The sequence below is a fragment of the Rattus norvegicus genome, chromosome 7 (genome assembly GCF_036323735.1).
Source record: "Rattus norvegicus strain BN/NHsdMcwi chromosome 7, GRCr8, whole genome shotgun sequence".
Lineage (NCBI taxonomy): Eukaryota > Metazoa > Chordata > Mammalia > Rodentia > Muridae > Rattus > Rattus norvegicus.
In genome coordinates this window covers 70893785-70920288 of record NC_086025.1, presented here as the reverse complement: position 1 = coordinate 70920288, position 26504 = coordinate 70893785, and the positions used below count along the sequence as shown (strand labels likewise).

At 42.5% G+C, this 26504-nt stretch overlaps 1 long non-coding RNA gene across 4 annotated transcripts in view; it reads right to left on the bottom strand.

Annotated features, from left to right (window-relative positions):
* Positions 1 to 295: 295 nt before the first annotated feature.
* LOC120093634 (uncharacterized) overlaps positions 296 to 26504 on the bottom strand; it is a 39644-nt gene continuing 13435 nt past the window's right edge. Inside the window, exons 2-5 of one of the 4 annotated variants that reach the window (XR_010053357.1) lie at positions 26068 to 26263; positions 8004 to 11269; positions 4504 to 4638; positions 3164 to 4382 (exon numbers count right to left, since the gene is read on the bottom strand). This is a non-coding gene — a long non-coding RNA (uncharacterized LOC120093634). Of the gene's footprint in view, positions 2719 to 3163; positions 4383 to 4503; positions 11270 to 26067; positions 26264 to 26504 lie in introns of those variants that run through there. The other 3 variants (XR_010053356.1, XR_005487054.2, XR_010053355.1) reach the window with 3 other exon arrangements.

Here is a 26504-nt window from a genome sequence, read left to right as displayed (position 1 = left end):
GGAGAAGTAGTTTAGAGAATTCTAAACTTTGTACAATAGTTCTTTAAAAACAGTAACAACAAAGTTGCCAAAAATAAAAATGAGCATCTAACTGCACCCAGTCCTAACTTAAAATTAAAGGAATCCGTCCTCTGGTTTTCCATTGTGTTTACTTGTTAGAATGAATAAATGAGTTAGAAGTTATACTGGGTTCCCCTGGGAACATGTTGTACAACAGAGAGTTACATATCAAAGGCAGCTGTACCTGTAAGAACCTGAGGAATACATGATAGGTCAGAGCAAGATGCAACCAGTCACATGCAGCATCTGAGGCTTTAATTCATTCTATGAGGTGCCATGGATGTGGGGAAACTCAACTGTCTTACCTAGATGCAAAGAGGTTTGGCTTTAAAATCAATTAATTGTTACTATAGGCTGCTGTCTGGAAAGGGGCAGAAGCTTGCACAAGGCTTAATTCTGAGGCCGGGAAAGTATTCGTAAGAGACACAGTCATGGGCTGTTAGTGAGCCCAAAGAGGTCTGCATGGATTTCTGTAGATTCCCTGCATTTTTTAGGCTGATGTGATTCCTTCCCCCATCCCCGCTGTCCCACCCTCTTTCCTGTACTGGGAGTTGGACACATATCCTCATGGATGATAGGCAAGCCCTCTACTGCCACACTATATCTTCCTTGACTTGAACCGTGGAACAAGTTTGCCTGCCTGGAAATGGCTTTTATAGGACTCTGATTAAACATGTTTTGGGGAATGCTGATTAAAAGGCCACTCCTACCTCTATCTTTTGGTCTCCTGTCCCATAGGCATTCTACCTATTGGGAATTTAGTACAACATAGTGGGTATTGACTTCGGGGGCACCCAAGTCTCTTATGATAGCATTTCTTTTTTCTTTCTTTCTTTCTTTTTTTTGTAATAAGCAAAGGCGAGGTTTATTACGGAGATCTATTACGGGGATCTCCGGGTCAACACGTATCCTGCGCAGGAGACAGAGGTATCGACCCCGAAGCTCAAAAGTCAGGGGTTTATATAGGGAAGGCTAGGGGGTTTGGCGCGGTTACACACAATTGGTTAATTTCTGGTTCGGCTATAAGTGATTGGCTCATTTAAACATGGCAGTGAGATTACAGCACAGCAGGAGAGTACGTATTGACTAGGGCGTTCAGGATTTTAGAAGCTAGGGGTGTATTAGGGTTTGAAGGACATCTGGTTAAGGTGTGACTCTGAGTAAGCTGGGGGAGGTGCCTTTCTGCCAGATGGTTAGAGTCAGTCCTGATAACTCGGGCTGGTTCCTGCATTCCTTTTCTTTATCTTTATGGTCTGTTAGTCCTAGCGGCAGGGCGGGGCTGCCTGGACTTGCTTTTCACAGTGTTTAGCCCTGAGTCTGAATTTTGAAACTTATTCTTTTAACTTCATATTTTTAAACCTTAAATCTGTATAATTTTCCTTTCATTCCCCTCTTCTTCTACTAAGTAATTCTAATCTTAGAATTTTGATATAAAATCTCATATTTGGTTTCACCAGTTGTCCTAACTGACTGGTACTGTTGTCTCAGAACCATTAACCGCACAGCACCCACTCAATTTTTTAACAAAAGCAATTAACCTGTTTGTCACGCAGGGGCCAAAAACTAAAACCAAGAAAATTATTAGCAATGGCCCAGCTATAGCAGAGAGTAGGGTAGTCATCCAGGGAGACCGAGTGAACCAAGACTCAAACCAACCTTGTTGAGCATCTCTATCTTTTTGTAGGAGTCAAACCTATTAACTAGTTTCTTTAACACACATGGACCTATAATCAGAAGCAGAAGCAAAACTAAGAAGGGTCCCATAAGGGAATATATCAGAGTAGTCATCCAAGGAGATCTACTAAACCAGCTCTCGAACCATCCCTGATGCGCTTCTCTGTCTTTTGTCTAACCTTTCTCTAAGTTTATTCATGGAGTCTTTAATTACTCCTGAATGGTCTGCATAGAAGCAACATTTTTCTTTCAGTGTAGCACACAGGCTCCTTCTTTAAGGAATATCAGGTCTAATCTTCTCCTATTCTGAAGGACTACCTCTGAGAGGGAGGTTAGGTATTCTTGGAGGTCAGCTAAAAAGTCTTTCACTCTTTTTATATCTAAGTCAATGGCAGTTCTGAATTCTCTATAAGCCTTGCATTGCAGGGCAATGGCAGATGTCCTTGTGCTGCCCTTGCAGCACCTAGATAGCCTTAAGTAATTCTCAACTCCTTTTTTTTTCTTACTAAGTCTTTAGCATCAGGATTCCAATCTGGACACTATCTAAACCTACACACCAAGGTCATGACTAGCTTTTAGAACTTCTAAACTTATACAGATTGTGATCCCTGAGGCACAGTCCCAAGAAGTGTTAGGAGTACTAACATATGCAATGTTACATCATTTGTAATAGAAATCAAGCCTATCTCTATACCTATCTCGATGGAACCCAGGGCAAACATGCTGAGTGTCCCTCTAGGTCCCAGCTCTCAGCCCCAACAGCTAGTACACGGCTGGTGAGGGCTGAGAATTGATGGCTGTCAGGGTGGTCAGCAGCACCAGGTATGGTCCTTTCCAGTGAGGCTCGAGTATCTGGGTTCGGTGCCATTGTATGTAGCCGAGTCTCCGACCTGGAACTGATGAGATGTCTTGGGGGTCCCCGGGGCATAGGCTGCTGCCAGCTGTGACCAGACTTCTTTCTGTATCACCTGTAGGTCTTTTAGCCTGGCATAAAAATCATTATTACTATGACATGTTGGTTCAGTAACATCATATGATAGCATTTCTAATTTGTTATCTCATTCCTGTCTTTATGAAACTACCCTGCTATTATCAAGCCATGTGTCTAGTGACAAGAGAATTGGTTGTTAGGATTAGAAACCATGGCTGTTTCAATTGACCTCTACTTCTGCTAATCCCAAAGATGCCAGGGAAAAGTCCACTCATCCAAATCATCATGGCCAAACTAATTAAAGGAAGTAATTAGTTAAAGCAGGTTTTTTAAAAATTTGTATACACGGGCTACCTCCCCTAAAGTGGAGTTCAAGAGGTCAGCCTTGAGCATGAAGATAGCTCAGGAGATTTCAAATGGGAGGTTTGGGAGCAGAATAGGTGGCTACTGTCTTAGTTAGGGTTTTGTTGTGTGAAGAGAAAACACGACCATGTCAACTCTTATAAAGGCAAACATTTAATTGAGGCTGGCTTATAGTTTCAGAGGTTCAGTTCATTATCATCATGAAGGGAAACATGGCAGCACACAGGCAGACATGGTGCTGGAGAAGGCAGCCAGGAGACCATGTGTTACACTGAGCATAGTTTGAGGATATAAGAAACTTCAAAGCCTGCCAACACAGTGACTCATTTAATCCAACAAGGGCTCAGCAATTAATGTCACATCTGGGCCAACCATTCAAATACATGAGTCTAGAAGGGCTATACTTATTCAAATCACCACAGTTACAGAAGCAGAATACAACAAGGTAGTCATTGCAATCTTTTTAAACAACAGTAGGATTTTCAAGATGGCCACTACCTTTTGAAACACAGACATAATTGTCATTTCCTGGAACAGGCTGTACAGAACCATTTGTAGTTAAGGGTATGGGGACATAGCTGATTCTTGAGAAACAAACAAGTACAGTCCTAGTCTTTACTATAACATGGCTTTTAATCCTAACATTGAGGCAGGCTGTTTTGTCATTCCCCACTTGTATTATATGGATGACCTTGTTAAATCCTTGATAGGGTTTTTAGCATTATTTATCTGGGAGGAAACAAAATTTTCAATGCCTTGAAAGGATGCATGCCTGCTCAGAAGCTATACCAGCCTGATTGACATAGGAAGAACAAAATTTTAAAGGTCATTTAATCTTGGTATGTCAATAGTTACGATAAGTAGCCATTTTGTCCCCTTTGCTAGGGAGTTTCCCTTGGACTTAATAGTCCAGCCCTTTGTTAAGGATAAGGGGCGATGTGCTCTCCTCTGTAACTACCTCCTGCTGAAATTAGGATGCTGTTGTCAGGGCCCAGGAAGACTGGAACATTAGCTAAAGAAGAAAAAGAAGAAGAAGAAGAAGAAGAAGAAGAAGAAGAAGAAGAAGAAGAAGAAGAAGAAGAAGAAGAAGATGACGAAGAGGAAGAGGAAAAGGAAGAGGAGGAGGAGGAGGAAGGAAGGAATTAAGTATTTATTCATCAGAAGCATCTTTTTCATTGATCCAGCTGAAGAGACAGGGGGCAATCATATCAGCTGGTCTACATCAACTTTCAGCAAGTCCAGGGCTTGTTGGTTTCCTCAGAAGGCCACTGGCCTGGTGTATATCCGGAGCAGTTTGTAGTCCATAGCTGATATCTGGATGGTGTCTACAAGCTCAGTGCCAGATAGATAGAGACTAGATACAGAAATTAACATTAAAATAAATACCTAAAGCAAACTTTTACATTTAAAGCTTCCCCCCTCAGAATAGGAAATATGCATGGAAACTTAGGCTGATAATAGACAAGAATACTTACCTGGAGTCTGTTAGATTAGGAAAGGTAGATTTTAGTCTTATTCTGACTTTCTTGACTCCTTGAAGCTTGTTTGTAATTTGCATCAAAGTCCATATTGTAGAAAAGAGCAGCAGCCAGCAGATGTTTGTAAAAGAGCTGGGGTAGAATCATGGCTTTCAGTTAAAAAGCATGAACATTGTTTTTTTTCTGTACAGAAGGCTGGGTATATAAATTGGACAGAGATGTTTTTAGCATAACCCAAGTGTTGAGATCCCACCAGAGGATTCCTAAGTCTCAGTTTCTGTGATTCAGTTAGGCTGGCCTCTCTAATTTCTGTCTCAATACCCTGTAACACCTGACATTCTATGCTGAACTTGTCCAATCTCTTGGCACCCAGTATCACAGATGGTCCTCAGGGTTTCTGTGCACCCTAGGCATTGAAACCCTGTCAATGGGCACTCAGAAGTTAGGCCTCTCTGATTTCTCAGACCCCAGTCTCCCAGTGCCGGTCATAAAAGGAATTGGTAGCTCTGGCCAAACTCCCAAGTAACCAGAGATAACAAAACGGGCTGTGTGACATCTCCCTTGATGCCCTGCATCTAGGAATATTGAATCTCATCAGCTCTTCCCACTTTCCCAGAGAAAGATCCCACAAATTCAGAACAGAACCAGATGTCACAAAAACAAAGTTAAAAATGTTCCTATGACTTACCAGGAGAGGCCTTTTTTAAAAAAATGGAAAAAAAAGATGCTTCTTGTTTTTCTTTTTTTGATACACTTGTTTGCTTAGGGGGTTGATGAATTGAAGGGATGTCTCAGGACCTTGGAATGTCTTCAAAGTATGCACCCCCTAGCGAGCAGCTCTTCAGTTTGGGAGGACCAGAGGGAAGGGTCCAGCTTCTGAATTTCTGAATTTGGACTGGGGTCTTGATATTGCTGGGGCCTCCATATGTTAATCCCAAAGATGCAAGGAAAAAAACTACTGACCCAAATCATCATGGCCAAGCTAATAAGTACATAGGCTGCCTCCCCCTAATGTGGGAATCAAGAGGTCAGCTTTGGATATGAGGTAGACAAGGTTTTTATGACTCAGGATAGTCAAAATGGGGGATTTGGTAAGCAAAATAGGCAGTTACAGAAACAGGACATAAGATGTGGTCAAAACAAGGTAATCATTATAACTTTTTGAAGCAAAGGTAGGGTTACAAGACACTCATTACGGTTTTTGGAACAAAGATGCCATTACCATTTCCTGGAAAAGGCAATACAGAACCATTTGTAGTTAAGGTGAGATATAAGCCAGTCCTTCAAAAACAGGTTTAATCATAAACTGAAATGAGCCGAGTTTGTCTTTATTGTAAGATGACTTTTACACCTAAAATAGAGGCAGGGTGGTTCATCCCATTCTCAGAGGGTGGGCTTTTCATAAGGAGACAATGCTATGTGGGTGTTTTGACACCAGATATGTAAAGTGAGGCCATGACTGCTTCAAGGTATGGTTGAAGGTTTTTATTGTAAGCAGGAGGGAGGGAACAGCCTGAGGCACCTGGAAAAGTCTAGAGAGGTAGGGAAAGTAGAAGACTAACGTGGACAGAATGGTCTGGGCAATAAAGGAGAGGGGTGCATGGAAAGCGAGACAGAGGACCAAGAGAGAGGGGCAAGAGGAAGAGAGCCTAGAGAGAACAAAAACAAGAGAGTGTATGGTCAAAATGGCAAGCTTATACAGGAATGAGAAGATGGGGAAAGAGAAACCCATGGGCTGGAGAAGTTTAGAGTAGGGGGAAGGGTGAAAAGAGGTGAGAGGAGCTGAGAAGGGCCACAGTTACTGAGTGAGGCTGGAGGCTAACATGTGCTTTGGTATGCTAATAAGCACCACTGTTAGTCATTTGTTCTGAGTTTTCTTTTGGACCTGACAGTATTCAGTATAGAAGAGTCAAGCACTGTAAGTATTTGATTGGTGATCCTGGCTAAAGTCCTAAAGTGGGAAGGGCAAACTTACATTAAAACGTCTCTTGTTTTATATGGGATACATTTCTGCCTTTAGGTGGAAAGATCTGGTCATCTGGTTTCCCTCAAGGATGGTGCCATATCAGGGAAATTGTCTTTGGGGTTGGCAGAGTGTATCAGTGGCAGTAGGTAAACCATTTTAGTGAATGTAAGTCCATGCTGTTGGTTCTACATATAGCCACTGTTCTGTCGTCACCGTATATCATAGCCAGCGGACTGTCACATCGGTTTTTGGTCTCTGTTCCATTGTAGGCAATCTCTATCAGACTTTGTAAAACCATACCAAGTATGATTACGTCTTAGTAGTGAGAAGTGTAAAATGCAAACATTCCTACAGAAGGGGATATTCTAGCATGCCCTGGAACAATCTATACTCTCTGGACACATGCCTCCTGTATCTCTTTAGGTTTTGACTTTCATCCTTCAAAATTTATACATCTTAGCATGCTGTACTTTCAACTCTTGATCATCAGTTTTAAGTATTATGACACTGATACAGGAGACCTTACTTGTGTTTTTTAGAACATCTCAACAGTCTGGGTGCCACTATACTATACTATACTATACTATACTATACTATACTATACTATACTATACTATACCATATTATTCCATACCATACCATACCATACCATACCATACCATACCATACCATACCATACCACCTACTATAATTTGAGTCTGAAGTGTTCTCCACACATGCATGTGTTTCAACATTTGGTCCCCAGCTGGCGCCACTGTTTTGGAAGGTTGTGAAGCCCTTGGGATATGTGGCTTTGTTAGCAGAAGTAGGTCACAGAGTTCAAAACAGGCTTGGAAACTGACATCTGCTCCTGGTGTTGGCTGGAAATTTTCATTTCCAGATCCATCAAGATATAACCAAATTGTGCCAAAAGCTCCTGTTACTACTGAACACACTGTTCTGCCCATCATGCCTTTTCCACCAAGATGGACTGACTGTTCTCTACAAAACCGTGAGCCAAAACAAAGCTCTCTTCCTTTAAATTGCTTCTGTCGGGTTTTATCACAGCATGGAGAGAAGCAGCCAACAATGCCAGGAGGCAAGCAGTTTGGCACAGCCCTGGAGTGAGACTGCAACTGTGTTGAATTTTCTATCCTGTGCATGTGAGCTATGCATTTTCTTCATGATAGGAATGAATACCAATGCAGCCTTGGTTATGTACCATGGAGGCCAGGCCAGTCTGCTCTAACAGATGACTTGACTGAGTGTAGTGATAGTCTACTGTCATCTGCCATGTTTCATCTTTTTGCTTGTTTTTTGTTTGTTTGTTTTTGCCAAGGTCAAAGTGGATGGGGCTATGACTAAGCTTTACATTAGAATAGTTTTTCAGGTCAACACCAATCTGTGTCATTTCCCCATGAAGCAGTCATAGTGCTCATGCACTCCCACTGTTAGGAACTTGGGCAGTTTCAGAGAATTCTATTTGGCCTTTCTCCCTAAGTAACATACTCCACAGATTAAGGAACCAATGAAAGCATTCCATTCTGCTTACCTCCAAGTATATCCATTCCAATGAGAAACATGAGTACACTGGACAGTCCTGAGTGCCGCCCACCCCTGTGAGCAGACATGGAGCATAACCACGTTTACTGTTTGGTTCTTTTGTGACCACCTTTTCTAGTATGAAACTAGAGAGCACTTTGGGCTCTTGAGTATTAACCTCAATGTAGATATGCTTGAAATATCCACATTGTCCCTCGCTCCAGTGCAAAGTTTTCTAAGTAGACAGAAGTGAGCTCCCTTAGGGAAGGGGAAGCTATTATGGAACACTGTTGCTGCTGCAGTGTTTTATGATCAATTCTTTTGGTCTCAATGATTAGTTCAGAAATAAGCCAATGACATGCAAACCAGGAATATGCTTACCAGGAATCCTGGGAAAGGCCATCTTATTCTCGCTTAGAGGGACATGAATGAGAGGGGATGTAGTTACATTAAATGGCAAAGCCATCAGTGACTACATGGGGACAGAGAGAAGTAGGAATATAAATGGGAGGAATGAAGGTCATTGCCTGGTGATGGAAGTGGTAGTATGTTAATCTGCTCTAAACTCCACTGTGGGTGTGTGAGTGCTCATTGCTACCCACCCAAGTTTTTTGGATTCACAATGAAAGACACACACACACACGCACACACACACACACACACACACACACACACACACACACACACAGAGAGAGAGAGAGAGAGAGAGAGAGAGAGGGAGAGCGTTTTATTTTTAATATGCCCTAAGCAGCCCAGTGGCAGGGCCACTCACAAACTTCTGAGTTGCTAACACCTCCCCTCTGATATTCCTGAATTATTACTTACTGAAATCTATATTTCATCTCTGCTACCCCAGACCCAATAGAGGGTGTGGCCTCTGGGGCTGCTCTTTCTCAATTTTCACATGGCTGGTCCTCTGTCTTCTGCAGCTCTCATGCTTGCATCCTACTCCTTCCCTGGCATGGCAACTTTCCTCCTCCCTTGCATTCCTTGCCCAGGAACCTCAAAGTCCTGCCTCCATCTCCCTGTTCAACCATTGGCCAACAGCAACTTAACTTACCAATTAGAACCAGCTGGGGGCAAGGACTGTCAGGGTCTCACACACAGCTGTGCAAATTCTCTTGTAATTTGGGAAATCAATTAACATAGTATAAGCAATAAACCAACACCCATTAAAAAGACCCCTTCTCTCAGATATACACTGAACACAGTCATAGCAGTTATGTAAACAATAAGATATGATATACACTAGTAACGTCCAGTCCATCAATTTTGTCAATGTAGGTACATTATTCTAACATTTATCCTAACTTAAAGAGTTTACAAGCCTATCCCTGAATTATGTTCTGATTTTAACTTATATTACCATCTGAAAATCATCCTTTCAAATCTACATCATCTCCCTCAATGCTAAACAACTTAAGTCTTATTATGAGACAAATTGAGAGTCATCATATTGTCAGAGATCTGAGAATGAATTAAATATTATCTGTATAGGAAGTTCAAAAACATAGCTTCCAAAACTTAACCAATTTGTAGAGGCAGCTGATTACCTGAACAATCCCCTATTCCTCAGAACATAGGAACATCTGTCTTCAGTCTTCTGTCCCAGAACCATCTTTTAGAGCTTAAGTGAAGCAAGAACTATGAGGGACTAGCTTACCCTGCCTTAGAAGGGCTAAGCTATCCACTATCTTGCATCATTTGTTCTTTCCTAGACTGTATTTTTGTCTATGGATGAATTAGGGCAATTCTTGCCCAGTGGCTCCCTTGCCACAACTGGAGCAACTCCATATGGAGGCTATGATACTCAGTGTCTTCTTTGAACCATGAAGGGGGTACCGCAGGAGCTGATGTGTCTTTTAGTCAAAAACCTAGTAATAATGAAATGATTATAAATGCTATATTCTGTGGATTTCTGATGTTTTTGAAGACTATCAAGTATATCTGAACAGTTAAACCTTGACTGCTGTAAGCTATTTCTATTTGAATAGTATTGAAAACACTTTATTATAATTAAATTAGAATCTGATATAACCATGAGTTTACTATCTGGCCCCTAACTTGTGTTACTCAATCATCCTAAATGGTTTGTAATAGTGAATGGCCAAGGCCTTGTGTTCTTAAATGAGTTGCATAGGCACAATGCCTATCTAAGAGTAACAAAATTAATTTTAAATTTTGTATCAATATACAAAGTTTTACACCAAAGAAAATCTTAAATATGTATCAATATATGAATTCTGTACTAATGTAAGAAATTATAACTTCAATTTTGCATCAATTATAAATATTTCTATCAATGTAAGGTTATGGCTATATAATGTTTTGTTCAAGAATAAATTTAGTAATCTGTCCCATCTATTTTCTCCTGTTCAAAATTATGACCATTTCCAAATTATGCCTTAAAACGACAACCTGTCTATAATTTATAAAATAATCATAACCAGACACCCAAACCCAAGGGATCAGGATGATGACTTTCCTCAACTTTTTCCTGCTGAATAGGGGTGACAAATATTTTTTAACGTGGTGCAGAGGAGTAGGAAAATTAGAAAAATTGGTAGTACTTAAGAAAGCTAGCTTTAGCATCTGTTAGCCAGTTATCCAGTCTCTGTATGCTTAGAAGGCTCAGGATTTGACTGAAGTTCTGACTGGCTCTTTCTGCAAAGCTGGATGAACCGAGGTTATCAGGAATCTGCAGCTATTCCTGGTACTGTTTTGGGAGGCAGGAATCTGGAGCAGCAGGTCATTTTAGTGTTCTGGTGGATGAATTTTGTCAGAGGTGTACATTCTGTAATATATGGATCTTACAACCAAAATTTTAGTGCTATTAAGATATTCGAATGGATTATGCAAGGATGAATTTTTGCTCCTTGTTTGGGAGGTTCAAGACAACTATCCCTTTATGAGTTAATTTGGTCAATGACCAATTGTAATGAATCATCCTTCGTGCCATGTGAAGGATGGCACGATGAAGGATTCCATAACCAACGGGATTTATTATCTAATTTTAGCTGAAGTTTTGGCTAGAGACATTTTTATGTCTAATTCAGTTACAGGGCTGTTCCCAAGTGTAGGAATCAAGCAAATCAAGTTAGCTGTCACTTTTGATGTTTTTGAATTTTTCTTTTCTGTAGCCAGTATCTCCAAGGGGTCTTCCCCTGTCATATCTGATCCATATCACCGTGGAAGGGATCCAAAGCCTTTTCTTCTTTCCTATTATCACAAATACAGAGTCTCTCTTCCACAACAGCATGTCCTTGGTCCAGTAGCCTGAAATCATCAAAAGTAAAGATTGATTGAAATTGGCAGCCTCCTTCAGTCCTGTCCTATTTTGACCTTATCTTAAAAGACTTTTACTATTATAACCACCAAACTTATAACCACATGCATTTTGATAATTAAAGCAATTCAAAGCAATTAAAGCAATCTAAACAAATAATATTATCCATTGAGACAGTGTTTTCCCACTATCTCCTGTCTTGTTGTTACATGATTAATTTTTAATAGTCAGATCAAGGCCTATATTTATTCATCTATGTATATTAAAATTCTCCCTTCAATGGGGATTAATATCTCTGTGGTGTATATACATATATGTATAATTTTTATATTTAACTTCACTTAAATTTCCTTCTATATTTTTGCATGAGCCTATTTTAGGCTATTAATTTGTCATATCAGGCTAAGCAATCCCAGAATTCCTGTGTAGACCTCATTCAAAAGAACTCTAGGCCTTTTCAAATTTTCCTTATTTTTCTCAATCACTCTCACTTCTGAGGAGATTAATATCTCTGTGAATATATATCTCCTCTTTCTCTTTATATAACTTGAATTAACATCCTTTCCTATATATTTAACTTCAATTAAATTACCTTCTATATTTCTGTATGAGCCTATAGGCTATCACTTTGTCATTCCAGACTAAGCAATTCCAGAAATCTTGTGTAGACCCTGGTCAAAGGTTCCCAAGTTCTGCCCTGGCATAGACTTTCCCAAATTTCTTTCAATGTATTTTTCTCATTATTCTATTCTTTCTATCTTCATGACTTTGTTTCCTATTGAGATCAGAGGCCTGGATTTCTTTATTCCACGTATACCTAAAAACACTTAAATAATTACCATTATACTCCCTTCTATCCTTAAAAACAATTACATCAAATTTGATTCATCCCTATCCTTTGTTTACCTGATCTTTGGGAGCAATCATACTCTACTGTCTGCCTTTCTCTGCCTTCTGAGTATCCTGTCTGTTTGCACAGCAGGGGCTCCCAGCACCTCTGAGTACTCTCTGAGGCAGTCAGAAGCCTTAAAGAAGGGCCTGGGGCAAATCCCTGTCACCCATCTTTGTGTGGGTCAACTTGGGGGACTTAACTGTGTTCCAACTCATGCCTGAACCTCAGAATTATGTGTACCTTTTGTTCTAGCTTGAATCTGTGTGGTTTGGGGAGGGACCACATGGCTTGGCTCGGCTCAGCTTGCCTAAGAAACTAATTATCCCCAACTCCTAATCTCATGTCATGGCATATGTCTTCCATTTTGCAATCTTTAATTAATTTTTAAAAGTGAGTACAAGCCTAGCATGTTGGGCGCCATCTGAAGCGGTAGTGTGTAACTCTGCTCTAAACTCCCCGGGGGTGTGTGTGTGTGCTCCTCAATGCCCACCCAAACATTTTGGATTCAGAATGAAAGACACACACACAGAGCCTTATTTTTAATATGCCCTAAGCAGCCCAGTGGCAGGGCCACTCACAAACTTCTGAGTTGCTAACACCTCCCCTCTGATATTCCTGAATTATTACTTACTGAAATCTATATTTCATCTCTGCTACCCCAGACCCAATAGAGGGTGTGGCCTCTGGGTCGCTCTTCTCCAATTTTCACATGACTGGTTCTCTGTCTTCTGCAGCTCTCTGCTTGCATCCTACTCCTTCCCTGGCATGGCAACTTTCCTCCTCCCTTGCATTCCTTGCCCAGGAACCTCAAAGTCCTGCCTCTTTCTCCCTGCCCAACCATTGGCCACCAGCAACTTAACTTACCAATTAGAACCAGCTGGAGACAAGGACCACCAGCATCTCCCGTGCAAACGTGTACATTCTTATGTAATTTGTGAACCCAATTAACATAACATAAAGAACAAACCAGGGGCTGGGGATTTAGCTCAGTGGTAGAGCGCTTACCTAGGAAGCGCAAGGCCCTGGGTTCGGTCCCCAGCTCCGAAAAAAAGAACCAAAAAAAAAAAAAAAAAAAAAAAAAGACCAAACAAACCAAATGCACAACACGTGACACTATTTGAGTTGAACTTTTACTTCACTTCACACTGAAGTGAGCCACTATACTCTTACATTGGTTAGCTTTATTGTCAGCTCGGCACAATTTAGAGCCATCTGGAATGAAATAATGTCAACTCAGAGACTGCCCAGCTAAGAATGTGCTTTGGATCTGTCTGTGAGAGACTGTCTTGACTTGTGTGGGTGGCATTCTCCTTGACTAGGTGTGTCTGGGCTTGAGTATGAGCCATTGAGTGAGCTTGTAAGCAGCGTTCCTCCATGGTCCCTGCCCTGAGATTCCTGTCCTGGCTTCCCTCCGTGAAGGACTTTTGACACGGAAGTATACACTGAAATAAACCGTTTTCCAAGTTGTTTTTTGGCAAGAGTGTTTTATCATATCAAAGGAGAGCAAACTAGATTAATGTATGTGTTAATCATGTGTGAGGGGTGCTTGTGGCCCTAGCTTGCACATTGAGGGAGGTGGTGTTTTGTGACAGGGAAAGGGTAGTTAACTATGGCTTTTCATGTTGAGCACGGGTGAGAGAGCTTGGCTATGTTATTATATAGCAGAATAATCAAGTAAGCTTTTCAAACCCTCTGCCCTAACTCGTGTGTGTGTGTGTGTGTGTGTGTGTGTGTGTGTGTGTGTGCATTTATGTGTGTGTGCATTTATGAATATGAAAAATTGTATAACCCTCTTAAAGAGGATTTTAATATAACCCTGCCCAACCACTAGACCTCTTTAACCTAGATCAGAATGTATCGTACTGTCCATACTCCTTCCCTGAATATGTCATAGTAGTGACAACTTTGGAATTTTGATTTCTTTAGAAAATACAATACAATACAATACAATATTATAAAATATGTCTTTGTTTTAATACCAGGTGTGGAATATGGGGCTGCTTCAGATTGTCCACAGCGGCTGGCTGTGATTTGCTTCATGCTCTAGCAGAGGCGTAATTTTTGTTATCCGCAGATAGTTTCTGTGATTGCCTGACATTTGGAATTCTGGGGACATTTTAGAGGGTATATAAATGTTAGGACCCTTAGATGTGGGGTGAATTATTGGTTGTTAGTTGGTTATAGTTTGTTAAGTAATCATAAGCAAAGAAGAAACAACGAGAAGAAATTATATATCCTGACGATGAGGATCAAACTTGCTCCAAGGACTTTAATCAGCAGGAAGTAATCTACTGATGTAGCCCCCTTTCCAACCCCTGACTTTATTCAGGGATCTCTTTCCTTTCTTCTCTATCCTTTTTTTTCTCTCATATCTACTATTGGGGGTTGAAAGGGTTGAAGAAAAGGGACAGAGAGAGGTGGAAGAAAGAATAACCCACAAAGTTGAGAAAGACAAGCTACATATCTCCTTGCTATACAATTGGACCTGTGTATAATCAATACTCCCCCACCTCCTGCGTACCCCACTGGCTAATTTTGCTCAAGGGCTATCTGTCTTAGGCTTTCCTGGAGTGTGGTCTCTTCCTCATTTCTACCACCTCTCATTTTGTTCAGGTTGATCTTTTTATATTCTATGAACTCATGTAGTCATAGAACTAGGAAAACACAAGGAGCAAATTCACAACACAATTCCCTCTGTCATGAACAGATTGCCAGGGTGCAGAAACAAAAGAATAGATAATTAAAGGAGAGAGTGGGAGGTGAGTACTAAGAGAACCAGGCCTTTGATGCCTGGAGGTTAGCCTCTTCCTGTTCTCTCTCTCAGTGTTGCCACAACAGCCTCTCCTTTTCTATCTACCAAACAGATTTTATATGGTACTTGCACTTAGCTGGCTCCTCTGAACCAAAACAGTGCAGAAAGGGTCAGGGGAAGGACATGTTCTTGGACTACATTGGCACAAGGCAAATGTGATGGATAGAAAATGCAAACCATATGCACAGCACCCTCAATGTGGGATTGGGGGGGGAAGAGTCCTCTCAGAGAAGCTTTCCCCAGCTGCAGCCTATGGGAGGTGCCAGCAGGCTGAGGAGTGTAAAGGGAGGGGCTGGGAGGGGGGAGATTGGAGAAACACAGCTGTAATGATTCTTTAGCTTCTCCGGAGAGTACTTAAAACACTCCACGATGTTTCATCTTGATATCCCAGAAAGACCAAACAATGTCAAAACAGCAGACCAGATATGGCCCAAAGTATAACACACTTGAGGGCATTCTGAGTTCCCTGGGCTTCAGTAACTATTCTCTCTCTCTCTCTCTCTCTCTCTCTCTCTCTCTCTCTCTCTCTCTCTCTCTCTCTGTATGTCTCTGTGTTCCCCCTCCCGTGTGTGTGTGTGTGTGTGTGTGTGTGTGTGTGATGAAAGGCTGTGATGGACTTAGAGCATAGTAGAGGGTTCTGGCTAGTACTATTCTTTGTTCTTTATAGGCTTCCCCGGGAAACTCAAGACAGAAAACAGCAAGTAACAAGGATTGCTATGCATTGTAGACAGAATCACAGTTTATAGAAGACTGGACTGGGAGACGGGTCAGTGAAAGAAGCCCTTGGTGTGTAAACAGAGGACCTGCCTCAGATCCCTAGAGTCTATTTAACACCTTCGTGGGAGCACATGTTTGTAACCCCACTGCTCCTACCATGGGACCTGAGGTAGAGCAGGACTGTTTCCAGAGCCTCAAGGACCAGTTAGCTTAGTGTTCATAGCAAGCAAGAGACCATGTCTCAAAGAAGTCAGAAGGCAAGGACCGAAGCTAAGGTTGTCCTCTGACCTCCATACATGTTCTGTGGCACATATGTTGGAGCCTATTTCTCCTTTCTCTCCTACACAAGAAAAATTTCAAAGGTGAGAAGTTCTTTGCAAAGTCACCTGACTCGAGTCAGATTCATAGATGTCATTTGGCTCAGAGCCATCATTGCACACTGGCAGAAGGCAGAAGACTTGTTTCTGGAGACGGCATCGCAGTTGGAATCTCCTCATCAATTATCATGGATAGATGTGAGGCTGGAAGGCTGGCAGGCAGTTTGTGCCATCTGTGAACATCTTCGAAAAGATCACCAGGGAATTTGGATGCCTGAGAGAACAGGGCCACAGTCCCCACACCGATTTATGTGTGGTGTTGCTCTTCATTACTGGTAGGAAGCACCTGAACACAAGTTTCTAGAGAGCTGGAATTAGCCACACCCTTCTATCCGTCCTTTTTAATTTAAGTTTTTTTCATTTCCTCTGGTTTTTTTCTTTCTTTTTTTTTTTTTTTTTTTTTTAGCTTTCTAATTCCCCCCCTGGGGTCAGCACCAGCAGTGAATGGGTTCCAGAGAGGATATTAAGATCAGGCAAAGGGAAGGGTTGAGTCAGATACCAAGATCAGGAGGCTTTGTACCTCTGAGTGACTTGCAATCAGAAAATTTCTTTATACAGCTTCAAAAAACATTCATGGTTGGTTTCAAGAGATACAGATCCTATCATTTTGTCCTGGGCATATGTTTCTAGTATGCCCAGGGTTACAGGTTAAGCACAGACAGAAAGATCATCAACCCCGTATCCTTATTCCTAAAATTCCACAAATCATTCTAGCTTGAGCGCATAATGTAGCAGCCTGTTCTCTGGCTGGCAGCACTTTGCTGAGATAGAGAATACATAGAATTCGAGTCAGACCAGGCGAATCACCCTGCTTTAAGCAGTATATTATTAACTTTTAATGGTTAATCATATCAAGGATTCGCCTAAGCCTCAGAAGTCAGGTCTAGGTATCATTGTAGCTGTCATTTATAATCTTGTAAGAACTTATTTAATAAGGGAATTGTTTTGTTTCAATATTAATTAACATTACAGCAACCTGGTGAACCCGATCTTTCTAAGAATGACAAATCCCTAATACCTTATTTTTCTTACATCCCTTTATACCACTCGTACTTGCTATTGTCTTACCTCAGTCTTTCTAGCTTTCGTTGCTGACTTCTCACTAGGAGCTTACTGTGTATGATCTTTTATACATAGGTGACAATTCTCAGAAATTCTAAATACACTGTAAAAGGAGTTCTGCGTTCTAATCTGCTGTCATTTCTCCTGTCCTGCTGAACCTTGTCAGCCTCCTCCAAGTTCAAACTATTCCAATTATCTCGTTTCATGAATTTGTTCAGGGGTAGATAACAATCTCCAAGGCACAGAGAAGACTCCCAAGTAGGGTGGACCGAGGTCACTTCCTTGTGGGTGGGAGGAGGTAGCACAGTCAGGACTCTCAGGGGAGTACAGAAACAATAGTGTCAGAAAAGATAGGGAGCATCATTGTGCTAACAGCCCCCCACCCCCACCCTAAGAGTGAAACAGCAGGGGCTCAAACTGAAAGTAAAGGTCAGCAATCTCAGCGGGTGGCTCAGCCTCACTGGTGCCTGTCAAACGACTTTCACCATTGCCCTAGGAAATGGCTGTGACATTTTCTAACATATTGTTAGTGGTTGTTATTGATTATTTGGGAATTTCACATCATGCACCTGGATCACACTTTCCAGTCCTCTCAACTCCACCCCCTGACTCTTGTGACATCCCTCCAAAAAGAAGAAAAATAAAAGGAGGAGGAGGAGAAAGAAGGGAAAGGAGGATGAGGACAAGAAAGAAGAAGAGGGGGGCTGGGGATTTAGCTCAGTGGTAGAGCGCTTGCCTAAGAAGCGCAAAGCCCTGGGTTCGGTCCCCAGCTCCGAAAAAAAGAACCAAAAAAAAAAAAAAAAAAAGAAAGAAGAAGAGGAAAAAGAGGGGGAGGGGGAGGAAGAGGGAGAGGGAGAAGGAGGAAGAAGAAGAAAAGAAGAGGAAGAGGAAGAAGAATTCTATTCTGTGAACCCCTCCCCCACTCTATGCCACTCCCCATCAATTGTGGAGAGCTACACTTCAGCATCTTTATCACAAGTTTTAAGAGTTCTCTTCTATGGCTTCCTATCTAGGCTGCTCCTTTTTGGGGAGTGGCGTAGAGTGAGGGAGGGGTTCACAGAAGCCTTCTATTTCCCTTTTTTCAACTGTGAGTCTGCAGTCATTGATGCCACTGCAAATGTAGCCTCCTTGTCTTTTACAGTGGGAACCTGGATCGAGGACTTACACATGGTTTCTGGTGATAGCATGGACCATGGACACCCACATGGCCTCCAGTGGCAGCCCAGACCACGGACATCTACATGAACTTCAGGTTTAACATGACCCGGAACCGAGGACCACAGATACCAACATGTACAGAAAATGAACAGTTCTGCATTATGAAGAGCCTCCCACCGTTGCTCAGAGCCCCGGTGATTGTGTGACTGGGCAGCATGTTGCCGGACTGAATCTGCTCAAGCCCTAGCCTGCTGCACACCACCTTACTTGGCAAGATGGTTCCAGTTGACTGCAGTCTTCTCTCAGGTCACTGTCTCTCAAACCTATCACCGCCGATGCATTTCTAGTTCTGCCTCTCACCACTGCGCATGTAGCACTCCGTCCCTCCATCTCTTTCTCTTCTCCACTACATATTCGTTTGTCACAGTGGCGTTGCCAACCGCAGTGTGGTACATGGTGTATTTTTTTTTTTGTCCAATCAGCTTTACATGCAAATAAATATTCATTGCAATGAGTCGTTGGTCTGGTTTAAGGTCTTCGGTCTCTGACATACCATACAATGCTGGATCATCACCATGGCCCAGCTTGGATTTGCTGCTGTTGCCCAGTCCTAGAAGGCCCAAGACCAGTCCTATTCAGAAATGGCATCTGGTTCTGCAGGGCTGGCTCCTCCAGGTCCTTCAGTAGCTCATAGATGGGATAGCTGTTGGAGTGGACCAGCTCAAAGCAGCGGATCTGGGCTGGGACGGAAGCTGGTTGGTCAGCCCAGGCCTGTAGCACAGGGCTCTCTTCTCTTCTAATTTTCACTGATGAGCACATAGTAAATGAGTTGATGTCATATGAGTAGATTTCTTAACTGGAGTAAAGCTCTAGAGCCCCCTTTCCTATAGTAGCACAGATAATTGTGTAGTTTTGCTAATGGTGCACTTTCAGACAAACTTTTACTACCTGGAGAGAGTGGCTCATGCCTTTAACTACAGCACTCACAGGCTGAGGCAGGAGGATTGCAGCTAGTTTGAGGTCAGCTTCGGCTACACTGTGAGTTCCAGTCCAGGTTTGGCTACAGAATAAGAATCTTTTTCTAAAATGTTTATTTTTTTTTCCTGCAAGTAGTAAGTTAATCAACTTAATTGTCTTACTATTGACATGTAATGTTTTATTTTTATGTTTCTTCTCACTTTTCTTCAAATAAGCCTCTTCCTTACTTATTCCTAGGCTCGTGTTAGCACAGGAGTACGTAAATGCTCAGTCGTGAATTGCAAATGACACCCTATGTGCTTCCCATTTACTGTGGTACTTTATGTTTTGGTTGTATAGAGATTATAGATGGAAATATAAATATGTTCTGTTTGGTTAGAGCATAGTAAATTATTTATTTATTACTCATCCCATTAATCCCATACTATGAACACATTTAAAACACTCAATTCAGCTGTTTTTAGTAAAATCACCAATTTTACACCGCCACCACTAATTCCAGGACATTTTCAGTGCACCCATCACCCTGTGCCCATTATTCCCCAGTCTTTCTTAGCGTTTGGTGATAGCAATCTGTCACAGGGGACACTATCATCAATAAATAGTGAATCTGACTACTGTAATTACTTTAGCTCTTTGCTCTGTATGATGGTGTCCCCACTTTGGTCATGTTCCTCTCCATGTCTTGGGACTTAAGAAATACACCAGTCCTCAAAGTGCCTTCTTTTGGGGAAAACACAAGAGCTCAAGTGTGATCCCCAGAAGCCACATAGAGGCTGGGCGTGGGAAGTCTCACTATAATCCCAGTTCTGGTGGGAGGGTAGACAGCAGGTGGGAGGGTAGACAGCAGAGATGGGCAGATTCCTGGAGCTCATTGGTCAGCCAGTCCAGCGAATCAATGAACTCCATGTTCAGTGAGAGACCCTGCATTAAAAAACAAAGTGGAAGAAGACATTCCACACAGGTGCACACACACACACACACACACACACGGACACAGACACACACAGAGGAACACACACAAGGGCACACACACAGAGGAACACACACACATAGGAACACACACAGAAGAACACACACACACACGAACATACACAAGGACACACACATACACACAGAGGAACACACACATACACACACACAGAGGAACACACACAAGGACACACACACAGAGGAACACTCACAGAGGACACACACACAGAGGAACACACACAGAGGAACACACACATAAGGACACACACAAACACACACACACACACACACACACACACACGGACATTTCTTTTGGTGAGATGTCAGAAGAGCTTCAGTTAAAGGTCCAGCTGCTGCAGGTGCCTGGCATGTTGGGGCAGAGCCCACCTTCTTTCTGTAAGTAGGTTCTCACACAATGTGAGGATGCAGCTTCTCTCCATCACTATTCAAGAAGCCATGAGTCAAAGGGAAGGAGTGAGAGCAGCTGGCAACCCAGTAGCAGGTTTCACTTCTGTCCCCACACCCTCCAGCTCTGCTGAGCTAGAGGGTTTAGTTTCAGAGGGTGGGAAATTACTACCAGTCGCATATGCATTTCACCTGGAGCTGAGACAGCCACACTGTCACCCTCGTTTCCTTGTGCTTGGGAGTCATCAGACAGGTATGAGGCCAGTTGGGGTGATTGATCCTGGTTTTCAGATTAATTCTACATCACACCAAAGGAAAAGAAGAAAATATGAAATACAGAAAGTTCTTAGGATTTCTCTAAGTCCTCCCCACAGAGATGACAGTCAGTGAGAATCGTTAACTTCCAATTCAGACTGCACGTGCCCCAGAAATGAAAGTGGGTTATGTCCATAGGTTAACACGTAGTCAGCGGCACTGCCTGCTAAGCGCAAGAGGATTTAAAGCAGTGGGATAAGGTGTATTAATACGATGAGCAGGAAACTTGTTATAGAAACAGGGATTGTAGTGTGTATGGATTTTCCTTATACACAGCACACACATGTTATGGATACTCACCTACCCCATAGACACAGGATACTTGTCTACACCCATAGACACAGGATACTTGTCTACACCCATAGATACAGGATACTCGTCTACACCCATAGACACAGGATACTTGTCTGCACCCATAGACACAGGATACTCGTCTGCACCCATAGACACAGGATACTCATCTACACCCATAGACACAGGATACTCATCTACACCCATAGACTCAGGATACTCATCTGCACCCAGAGACACAGGATACTCGTCCACACCCAAAGACACAGGATACTCGTCCACACCCAAAGACACAGGATACTCATCTGCACCCATAGACACAGGATACTTGTCCACACCCATAGACACAGGATACTCGTCTGCACCCATAGACACAGGATACTCATCTACACCCATAGACACAGGATACTTGTCCACACCCATAGACACAGGATACTCGTCTGCACCCATAGACACAGGATACTCGTCTGCACCCATAGACACAGGATACTCGTCTGCACCAATAGACACAGGATACTCGTCTACACCCATAAACACAGCATACTCATCTACTCCCATAGATACAGGATACTTGTCTAAACCCATAGACACAGGATACTCGTCTACACCCATAGACACAGGATACTCATCTGCACCCATAGACACAGGATACTCGTCTACACCCATAAACACAGGATACTCATCTACACCCATAGACACAGGATACTTGTCCACACCCATAGACACAGGATACTCGTCTACACCCATAAACACAGGATACTCATCTACTCCCATAGATACAGGATACTTGTCTAAACCCATTGTGTCCGTTTGTCTCTTTAGTGTTTATTGCCACAGGTCTGCTTTACTCTGCTGAGAGTGTATTATTTTCTCCCCAGTCTTACTTCTTTATTATCATCATCATTACCACTATTACTATCCCATATTTTGCTGATTCTTTGTGAACTTTAAATCATAAATCCCAATCCCACTCATTTCTCAGTCCTTCCATATCTGCCCTCCACCCTTCTATCTTTCCCTATGTTCAGTGAGAGACCCTGCATTAAAAAACAAAGTGGAAGAACACACTTTGGAACTTATTCTTTATGGACACTTTTGGGTGTCATGCATGATGTGCCCCACAGTACACCCTTTTGCCCAAACAGCTGTACTTGCAGTGTTCATTTCAAAGATTTATTGGTTTGGTTCAAGAACTCTGGCTTCTGCTACCCTGGATCATTACCAAAACCCTGTTAGATATTCTGTCGTTGCTCTGTGTATGGAGATCCTGCAGTTTTGGATCTGCAGGACCGGCCCCTTCATATACTGCAGCAGCATCTTATAGATGGGTAGATGTTGGTGTGGGCCAGCTCAAAGCTCTGGACCTGGGCCTGATAGGTAAGTTGGTCAGCCTGCCATCTCTCCTACATCCACACTATTGGGGCCATCTCTCCTGCACTGCCCAGATGAGGGGCAGGGACAAATCTCTAGAGTGCTGCTTCTGGCAAGGGCCAGGACAAGTTTTACTTCTTATTGTCTGATATAACACATGTTTACAGAGAATCATGGAGATGGCCTTGTATCTTCCTTTGGGGAAAGGTTGGTTTAGTTTTGGTTGTACACAGGATTACTGTATCACATTAAGCAAAAGTATGGCATTGCTTTTGCCATATTTATAGGTAAATAATTTAAGGAGACATATTCAAAGTCAAGTTTCCAGGGGTAGAATGTGAGGTCCTCTTGCCACATGACTTCATTAGACTGAACTGAGTTATTCATTAGCCACTCTCCATGGTGGTGCCAGCATGCAGCATGGAGGTATTCCACCCCACCCCCTTCTGATTTAAATTCATAGCCACTTGGCTTTAGGTCAGGTACATATCTGATTTAGTCAAATGACCTGCTAGCAGAGCTTCAGCTTCCCAGAGGAAGAACAAATGTTGCCTGTTGAGCTGCTTCCTCTCAGGGTGGCTGTCCTGCCCTCCCTGCTACTGTGGCCTGTGGCTCCTGATCGTGGCTAGCCAGCTCCTGAAGTTGTGTAAACTGACTCTCTACAAGAAGCATAGCAACACACATCTCCCCAAAGTCTGATCTCCGCTGAACTATGATGGGGATGAACTGGACATCTGTAATCAGGCTGATGACTACAAACTTAGTGGTTGCTATTCTTAAGAATGGTGTCCTGGTTAGGTTTTTGGTTTATTTGTTTTTCTTTACCAACATGACACAAGATAGAGTCATTTGGGAAGAGGAACCTCAGTTGGGAGAATGTCTCATCAGATTGTCTGTATGCACGTCGTGGGGGCATTTTTTTCATGATGATTGAAGTGGAAGGGCCCAAGCCACTGAGCACGGGGCCATCCCAGGTATGTGATCCGGGATAGCATCAGAAAGAGGGCTTGTGGCCTCTGTTTCGGTTCCCGCCTCTGGGTTCCTGCTTTGACAGTAAGTTGTAAGGTGACATAAACCCTCTCCCACCCCAGTGACTTTTGGTCTGATGCTCCATCACAGGAGTGGAAAGCCAACGACAGCCTGTGAGGTGCGTTTCAGGCAACGTGTCTCCTCCCTCTTTGCTCCTTTTCCTTCACTGTAAACAACAGCCAAAGTCAGCGTTTAAAATAAAAACAGCAGCTCAAGGTAAGTGATTTCACTAAGGTCTGTTGCTCTGTTCACAAACCATCTCACAGGACTGTGGCAAGTGTTCCTGAAACATAAAGTTACCAAAACCACAATTGAAAAGAAAACCTTTAGCACAGTGGTTCTCAACCGCCCCAATGCTGCAACCCCTCAAACCACCACGACCTCCTGCTGTGGCGACCCCCACCATAGAGTTACTATGTTGCTACTTCATAACTGCAATTTTGCTACTGTTATGAATCTTAATGGAAATATATAATATGTTACCCCCAGGGGTCATGACTCACAGGTTGAGAACTGCTGCTTTAGGGCCTGGGGATAGATAACTGGGTGGTATATCTTGTGTTCAGCATGGGGGAGATCCTGTGTTCAATTTCCAGTGTGCCACACATAGACCTAAACCAAGCAGACCCCCTTTAGTCTTCTCTGCAGAACTGAACGGAAAACCGTCCCTATTAGAATCCACCTCGACCTTCTGTTTCCAGAGTATTTATTGCCTCAGGCCCTCTGCTGAGTGTTGGACTCAAAAGAGGGTTCATTTTAGCAATGCTTTTAAATTAAGACATATACTGGCTGTGATCAGGATGCAAAGTGAATGAATAAATGAATAAAGTAATGAAAAAAGAAATATATTGGAGCAGTGCATGCCTTGAATCCCAGTATCTGGGAGGCAGAGGCAAAGATATCCCTGTGAGTTCAAGAATAAACCAGTCTATATAGAATGGTCCTACCTCAAAAATAAATAAAAATAGATGGAATATTTTCCTGCATATGTGTATATAAATATCCTAGTGTCCCTGAAATAACTTTTTCGAATAATTAGACAGACCATACACGTCACCCTTTTCAAAATGGGATATTGAGTCAAGTATTTTAATTTATACACACTATACATTAAATTATTACATCCACATGTTTTACTTTGCTAATGATGATGCAAAGACTGTTTATGGATATTAGCTTTGCACTTAACATTGTATACTTTGCCTCTTTATGAACAATGTTTCAGTCCTATGTAACCTAGAGTCGACACTGTCCATAAACACATCGTCAGATGGTTTCAGAGCAGTCATTATGTAAGCTTGTCATTTTGCTCATCCCTGACTCTGCTATTAGACATTCAGGGGGTTTCCAGGTTCTTCCTGTCTAAACAATGCGATTGTGAAAGCTTATTTAGACCAATGTCTCCTTTCCTTAGGTCAATAGCTCTGAATGGTGTGTGTGTGTGTGTGTGTGTGTGTGTGTGTGTGAGAGAGAGAGAGAGAGAGAGAGAGAGAGAGAGAGAGAGAGATCCCCTCAGTCAGCTTGTTTTCTAACGACATTGAATTCACAGCACTACTGAAGAAGCATTTCCCCAAACCCACTTTCACACTGGACTTTTCCTTCTTCCTCTCCCTCCTCTGGTTTATAAGGTGTAAGACAGCACTGTGGTTGCTTTAAATGTGTATCATTAATTGCCAGCAAGGATGTGCCTTCTGTCTCCTGTCTTCTACTACTCTCAATATTAAAAATTTCCATTTATTTGTGTGTGTGTGGTGTGTGTGTGTGTGTATCCTTATCATCCTTATCCCAAGAGGCTGTGAAGACTAAAGGGAACTGGGTAGTGTAGTTAATGGATATTTTAAAGCAGAGAATACTTTTCAGTTTGATCAGAGGGAACTGTGGTTACATAAGAAAACTCAACTAATGGAATATCAATGCCCTTGAAGACGGAGGAAGAGGCCATGAACTAAGGGATGTGGGCAGATCCCAAAACCTGGTAAGTTTCTTCAGTAAAGCCTCCAGCAGAACTGCTGTCACTCCAGGGACAGGAACTCCAGTCAGCCCTACTGACACTCGGATTTTCTCCCACAGAGACCCGTATTGTACTTCTGACCTACAGAATGTAGAACTCAGAGTTCGGCTATTCTGAGGCACTGTGTTGATGAAAGCTCATTGCAGCAGCCAGACAAAGCTGACACGATTAGATAATGGATGCAAGTTGTGTGTGAAGGAGGAGAAAGACCAAGTTTGCGATTGGTATTCAACAACCTGTTTTCCCAGAAACATGTCAGACCCGTTCAGTTATTGTTCACACCTGTCTGTGGGCAAGAAGAGTGCATCCCTAGAAACGAAATCACAATCTCCGTGTGCACAGCATGACAAGAGATAATAACCATCTTTCCCAGGATGCACGCGGCAGCAGTCACATACCTGGGCTTTGCTGGGGACTCTCACGTGGCTGCAGCCTGGCTCTGTATGGAGGTGAACTCCGGCCTTACTGCCTGTTGTCATTGCTCTTGAAGAAGCCCTGAAAGCTTTCTTTCCTGTACTTAGAATATACAACCTTTGACTACTCCACGAAGGGAAAGACCATGAACATCATTTTCCCCAAGGGAGACTGACAGAGCTGAAAAAAAAGAAAAAAAAGCCTTGCTCTTCCCATGTCAGTTCAGCGCTAAGCCATGGGTCAGGAGTTCTAATTTCCACTCAGAAGAAACATAACAATCAGGACCTGCTGCAGGCAGTTGGCTTTTTAAAAATTTAATTTTATTATTAATTTTTTTTTACTTATTTACTTTATATCCTACTCACTGTCCCCTCCTGGCCACCCTCTCCCACAATCCTTCCCCCATTCCCCATTCGCCATT